We start from the raw sequence: 7,401 nt of genomic DNA on the forward strand, positions 1-7,401 counted from the left end.
GTGGTACGTACTGTATGCACCAATGGACACGCGTAAACGATGCTGGATAACAGAAGCATGAATGATAACGACCCAAGCTGATTGGTTCTTGTTGGACAAGCACCGGAGGTGCGATTCAGCACATGCATGGATGTGCCGATATGCAACGCATGTTTGTTTTGTCTACTTTTATCAAGACAGGTTTGCGTCATTGACACAACCGCGCGTTGTTGCTTTTAGGCTGGTTGGTGGCTGTACTCGCACTTCCAGAGTAGAGAGTTGTTCAAAGGTGATTAAGTGGGGCTGTCCGTAACTAGCCAATCAGGTTTGAGTATGCTATCAACCAAAATTATCTGACCCGAAGAATACATGTATCTGTTCCAAGGATAGATAACATCCCACCCAAATTCGGGAGATGTTCATGAAAAGGCTCAACAGAATAGAGTATGTAAATGGATGATCCTCATACCAAGTTTTCACGAAGTGATCCGGGCCACCAACTACCGCAGTAGTAGTTTTATTGTAGTTGTAGTTTTATTGTACGAAGGACAGAACATATCATCTGCCTTAAATGGTAACTGTTTTTCAAGCAAATTTTTCGGAAGTTTGATCCTGGTAACCAAGGGCGTCAACATTCTTTCCTCTTGGAAACTACCTGAGCTTAGTGGACAACCAAGGTAAGATATACACAAAAACCAATTGAATTTGTGGGCAGTCAAAGGGCTTTCAGCAAACTTATGAGTAGTGCGTTGCCACTTGGCAACAGCAGCACAATCAAATCGGATAAAAATAGAGTTACTATGCTCATGTGCAGTGTACGGCTGCGACATTCGGCCTGTTCGACCAGCGGAACTAGCCATCCTTTGCCGAAGACAGTCTTGTTGTCCTTACCCAACTTAGAGTCGCGGAAGGAATGAATACGGCTCCAAAAGTTTCTTTTCTGTTGATCTTGCAGGGACCGTTTGATCAAGGAGGTATGGCAAGCCAGCCTCTACTCCACCACAGCCAGCAGTTTTGTGAGATGGTCCTGTGACCTGTAGCTTCCCCTTGAATTTTTTTTACTCAAACCTTTCTCGTTCCTTTGTTTAGAAAATGACATTCACACGGGTTACGAGGGGTCTGCAGTCGATTTAAAGACATTCACTTAAGACTCTGATGGGGTTGTCAGAACGACGGTTGGCAGACAAACGCGAACGCAAACACGCCTGTGTGAGTGGCGATTTAAAAACTCCGCTCCAACTGAACCTATTGAGTGTTGCCAGACAATCAAACCATACGGAACCCCAAAGCCCAAAATGACCAATCAAACCACGCGCTAGCGGACGTCCAAACGACCAATCACTTTGCAGATGCTGACTTCTCTCTAGAAACTATATAGGCGCAGACAAATGTGGGGAGACTAAACACCGAACGCCAGGATGACAATGTTGCCTGGTTCGGGAAGTGCACAACGGTAAACCATTTACTGCCTCAAAGATGGTGTTCCTAACTCGGGTACGCCAATCAGTTCTGGAAAAATAGAGCCAGATCTTGCGCGCAAGTTTTGTGATGGAATTGGAGTGTATATTGCAGTGTGTTACGGTATGGTACCGTAGACATGGTTTGAAATCATGAGAAAGCGCCAGTAGAAAAAGCTGGGCAGCTCTCCAATTTTGATGCGAAAACTTTATTGGGCTGAGTGAGCAGGCTCCTAGGTTGGCCGATTCTTAAGACAACCTGAGAACAAATCAGAGAGAGAGAGAGAGCTGGTTTGACTAGCACACACACACGGTGTTGATGGTCGGTTGGCGTGGGTGCTAATGGCTTTAAGTCCTTGATATTCTGCTTCAGGGCGCTCCACTTAGTTATTCTTCCTGACCGTCCTTTGCTGATCCATATAGTTTTGTAGCTGTTACGATAATTTGGTTAGGGGAATGAGATAACTTGAACTTCCGGTCAGCCTGGTTTCTGGACTTCAGATCAAAGCTAATTCTGTTGATGAGCCTCCTTCGCTGATGATTGCACACCACCACGTGTCAGCTCGATCGATATGGAACCAAACGCATGCCGGTTCTACGGCCTTTACTCTGTTTGTGTGTCCCGCGTCTAGCGCATGTCCCGCCGTTTCTCAGTACTTCAGTATCCCTCAATATTCATCTGCGTTTCTCAGCAACCTGTTTATTATTCTCTCGTGCTAATCGATTCTGGTGTGAAATCCCCTAGCCGTCTGTCCTACATAGGCTTTAGTCCATGCGTTTCAAAGAATTTCGCAGACAGAGTCTCTGACTATGTTTTCCAGGTGATCAACCTTCAATTACAACACTGTCAAGCACAGAATATTTCCCTTTTGGAAATTTGACTAGGTATAGAATCCTTTCAATGGTTTATATGAAAATGATATCATCCTCATCGTCATCATCATCATCATCAACATCAGGTTTAGGAACCGCGTACTGGTTGCCTAGTGATCGTACCTGCCAGAATTTAGTCCATCGGTGATTTGGGGAGATGGGGTAGGTAGCCGCTCATTGGAGGCGGGTACTGATAAATTGGTGCTTAAATAAAGCACGCTAGGTAGCTTTGCATTGAAGGCAATAGCTTGAATGTACGTGAGCCACTGAGAGCTCGACTGGTCCATGTCTGACAGTGTCTTTGACTAGTGATATGGCGCGTCTCGCGGTTCCCATTTGGAGAGATAGCGATAGCAAGCGCAGCTGAGTTTGATGGCAACAGCTTTCACATTTCGCTGCCAAGTCATTGATAACAATCCCAATCTTTTCAGTGTTGGGTATTGTTATGAATATTAGCACCTTTCTTAATAAACGCTGAATTCACTGCCCCCTAGTCTGCACAGATCACTATCATCCCTTTCCAATGCCTTGGTATTGATTATCTGGGCTCCTCGTAGGTACAATGTTACATCACCATCATCATCATCATCATCAGTTTACAACACTAATGCTTCGCTGAATATAAACGCAGTTTATCTGATCACTCTCCAGAGATGTCCCACGCAAACTATGTGAAAACGGACATCAGTAACGCTACTTAAAGCGGGTGGCAGCAATAACTTACAGAGTCCCCAGACGTACATTTTGGTGACCGGGTCGACTCAATCCTGAAAGGCGAGTCGCATCCACAGTAGGCAGATGTTTGGTGATCCCCTTGAGACCCCTCTGTTAGGTCAAAGGACGATCGCCTTCATGCTTGCTGCCCTTTCGACTGGGCAAAGAAAACAGCACCTCTCCTGCTAAACGGTGATTCGGCATATGCAATACATGGCCTAAAGAATGCAGCTTCTGGTGTTGCACACAATTCTCGGTTTAAGTTCCTGCTACACAACCGGACAGTCATTTTCAAGTTGTCTCGCCATGGATTCGTCGACATCAGACTGCACAAGGCATGGTTCTGAGACAGCGATTGTCGAACACCTGAAGACATCTCCATTACTAGAAGATGTCATCTCTCACAGCCGTACTATAAACAACCTGCACTGTGACCTGATACGCACGTCTCCCGAGATTTAGGGAGACCGATGCCCACGACCCTCCCCGTCCTACTGAGGGTTTTTCTTCAGCCGCCACACTGCGACATCAGGTGATCGCTTCATACTCTCATAGGAATATAGCTGAAGCGCTGTCTGATTACATACAGCCCGAAAGCAGAAAAGTCATCGAAAAATTGCTGTATATTTATGTATATTTAGGCAGTCGTATGTGATATTCACTAGGCAAAGCATTGTGGGGGGAGGGGCGGGTTCAGCACAATTGTCGTCCGTTCAGCGTACTTTGCACGTCCAGGTATTGCTTGAATGTGAGTTTTTTGTTGTACTCAATTTCATAGATTTTGAGAAATCTACCCTGACCATCTCTTGGTTTGTCCTGAGTTTCCGTACATTTGACTATTTTGATAAAATTCGTCTCGACTTTCTGCCTCAACTGAAAAGATAAAATAGAAACGATGAAGTGGACACCAAAGTGGACAATGAAAACCCCAATTTCAGATTCAAATGATGCCAATGGAAGATGCGATGGCGTCGCTGGTTCCCAGCATACTTCAGTTCAATGGGCCGCACTGGAGTTGCACTTGTGTACTGTTTCAGCGAATGCTGGTCTGTCTGTCCACTGCCAACTGACCAGCTAACTCAAGTGGAGGATAGTTAAGTGATGTGCGGATTCGGTGCTATACTACTAACATCAACTATTCTAAGTGGTGATAGATAATCATATATGAATTCCATTATCTATTATCACGCTGTCTCCCTACGTCTCGAACCAGGTACCACAACCCTATGTTCGCATCTGATGTAGGAGGGGAGTGGGCTGGGTGACTGATCGTGGTAAGGTGGGCCTGGAAGATGGTTGCTCAAATTCGGCTGAAGCCTGAGCATAATCGTTTCAGAGAGGTGGTGGATTCATGGCTGGGCGACGTTTCACTTTTGACACAAAAGTCAAGTGAATAAGTAAGCAGGTTGATCGGGTTTGAAAACCATTCCGTGAGATTTTGTATGACCAGCCGGCTTGGTCAGTGCTAGGTGTCGGTCTGAAGTTCCTGTTTGTTGGTTAGTGGGAATGACTAACCTTCACGATAAATTGGTTAGAGGAGATTGTCTTCATGCTGAAGTCGGATAATGATGCTGATAATGATGGTGATGATGATGGTGATGACGATGATGACGATGATGACGATATCGTTCAGGTATTCACCAGTTGTTATATATGGGTACTGAGGAAATACTGCTGTCACGGTGTACACGTTTTACTAGCTCCTGCTGACTCACCTTATCACAGGATGGTCTGTCAACCTCTGCGGCTACAACCTGAGCACCTGCAAACAAACGTATGGACAGATCGATCAGCATTCCGACCTGCTGAAATGTCGGAGGTAGGTATAGAAGTTTTAACGGACTTAAGGAAAACAGGATAGAAAGGACATTGCGAGAAAGTACGGATGAGCAATTCTGCTCGAATGGTGACGAAACTTCGGCAAACTCCAGATAGACAGCCACTTAATCAATTGTCAAAGAGAGGGAAGACTTGTATGACACCAGTGGACAAGGCGGATACGGGTAGGAGCTTACCGCAGATCCGCGCGCATCCCCACAAAGGTTTATGATGTCATCATAAGAGAAGAGCTTATCTCAGACGTTTGACCACCAGGTGATTTCGTGGCTTATGGCGGTCTTTTCAGAGGGGTTTTGTAAACGTTTCCAGACAACACTGCGCCTTTATCGTAGAAAAATTCGTCAGGCCAAGTGAGCCGGTTACCAGGTTGGCCGCAGATGGAAAACCAGTACCAGAAACCAGTACTAGAAATCAGTACCAGACTGGCATACTAGATCGGCTTTGAATACCAGTTATACAGTCTTGTCGGTTAGTATAGATGTCTAAGTCCCACATAGGTTTTGAATCAGTCTGATCGATTCCTTGACCTTCTGGTTCAGTGCACTTCGCCTTGGAGGGCACAGCCCGCGAGTTTCCGTTACATTCAGATTCCTGAATGTAATCTCAGAACGCCCGAAACCTACTACTCCACCAAAATCTCAATAGGAAAGCCCGCAAGCATCCAGGCCAGTCAATCGTTCAATCAATTCAGCAAAAGCTGATGAGTGTTCATGCACGCCACAGAAGCACGACCGAATGTGATCAGCGATCAGGCATTTCATAGAGGCACAACCAATGTTGATGGGTGTTCACAAACGCCTATCAGACAGCCTGGATCAATATCAGAAAGTCCCCTTTAAATAGCGTGGGGCCGTTGTGAATTTTGCTCTCGTACTCGCTTGTTCGGAATATAGCTGTTGTGTTCCCTTCTGTGAGTCTTTGTTCCGGCAACTAGGCACTGGAGCTGGGTCAGCAGCAGGTACCACAGATTGACGAATCAGCAGACATAACACAAACACTTTGGGGTAGTCCTCGCCCAAGATCGATTTTGTATTTCCTGTTTAGCGAATGTCCTGCCGTCGCTGGGTCTTTTAGTGGCGATTGATACTCATCTGCGTTTCTCGACTACCCGTTTATTTTGGTCTCGTGCCCATTGATCCTGGTGTGAAACTCTCCCGGCTTCTGTCCTACGCCCACATTGGTGCAGAAGTTACGCTTGCGGACTAAGGATTCAAACCCGATCTGACTTCTTTAAGCCCACCTGCAAACTACTGACGCACACTAATCGACAATCATCAGCGATCTAGTATACTAGTCGAAGGAGATCTTGTTATCCGTCTGCGTTAAAACTCGGCCGGTCCGGTAATCTACACACTTGACCTGACGAAGTTTTTTTGTCAAAGGGAAAACGTTTCGTAGCAATAGACTTCCGAACGTTTACCAAAACCCTGCTGAAACGATGATCTGTCAATCGGTTCCGAACATTTTTCCAGCTGATTGAACAAAAGTCCGGATCTGTTTGCTAATTGAAATAGCTTCAGCAAATTTCGTAACTCAGCTGTTTGCGGTACCGAACACTATGACACATGAAGTCGCTGAATCGATGCGACGCATCCTATCAGTCAGCTGATGGATCACTGACGAAGCCAGCAGTGTCGGCCGTCAGCCTGTCTGGCTTTGATGTTGTGTCGATGCATCGGATTGGTCCAGCTGTTCTCGTAGTCTCAGTGACAGGTTCCCCTCCTCGTCGGTGGATAACGTTGGGCTTTGCTTACGCTCGTAACGAAACTTAGACTGATGGAACCGGGACGCAATTTGTCTTCCGGAAAAAGGCTGGTCTGACTGTAGTAAGTAAGTAGTAAGTAAGTAAGTAAGTAAGTAAGTAAGTAAGTAAGTAAGTAAGTAAGTAAGTAAGTAAGTAAGTAAGTAAGTAAGTAAAGTAATAAGTAAGTAAGTAAGTAAGTAAGTAAGTAAGTAAGTAAGTAAGTAAGTAAGTAAGTAAGTAAGTAAGTAAGTAAGTAAGTAAGTAAGTAAGTAAGTAAGTAAGTAAGTAAGTAAGTAAGTAAGTAAGTAAGTAAGTAAGTAAGTAAGTAAGTAAGTAAGTAAGTAAGTAAGTAAGTAAGTAAGTAAGTAAGTAAGTAAGTAAGTAAGTAAGTAAGTAAGTAAGTAAGTAAGTAAGTAAGTAAGTAAGTAAGTAAGTAAGTAAGTAAGTAAGTAAGTAAGTAAGTAAGTAAGTAAGTAAGTAAGTAAGTAAGTAAGTAAGTAAGTAAGTAAGTAAGTAAGTAAGTAAGTAAGTAAGTAAGTAAGTAAGTAAGTAAGTAAGTAAGTAAGTAAGTAAGTAAGTAAGTAAGTAAGTAAGTAAGTAAGTAAGTAAGTAAGTAAGTAAGTAAGTAAGTAAGTAAGTAAGTAAGTAAGTAAGTAAGTAAGTAAGTAAGTAAGTAAGTAAGTAAGTAAGTAAGTAAGTAAGTAAGTAAGTAAGTAAGTAAGTAAGTAAGTAAGTAAGTAAGTAAGTAAGTAAGTAAGTAAGTAAGTAAGTAAGTAAGTAAGTAAGTAAGTAAGT

This window comes from Opisthorchis viverrini (genome assembly GCF_000715545.1).
Source record: "Opisthorchis viverrini unplaced genomic scaffold opera_v5_111, whole genome shotgun sequence".
Lineage (NCBI taxonomy): Eukaryota > Metazoa > Platyhelminthes > Trematoda > Opisthorchiida > Opisthorchiidae > Opisthorchis > Opisthorchis viverrini.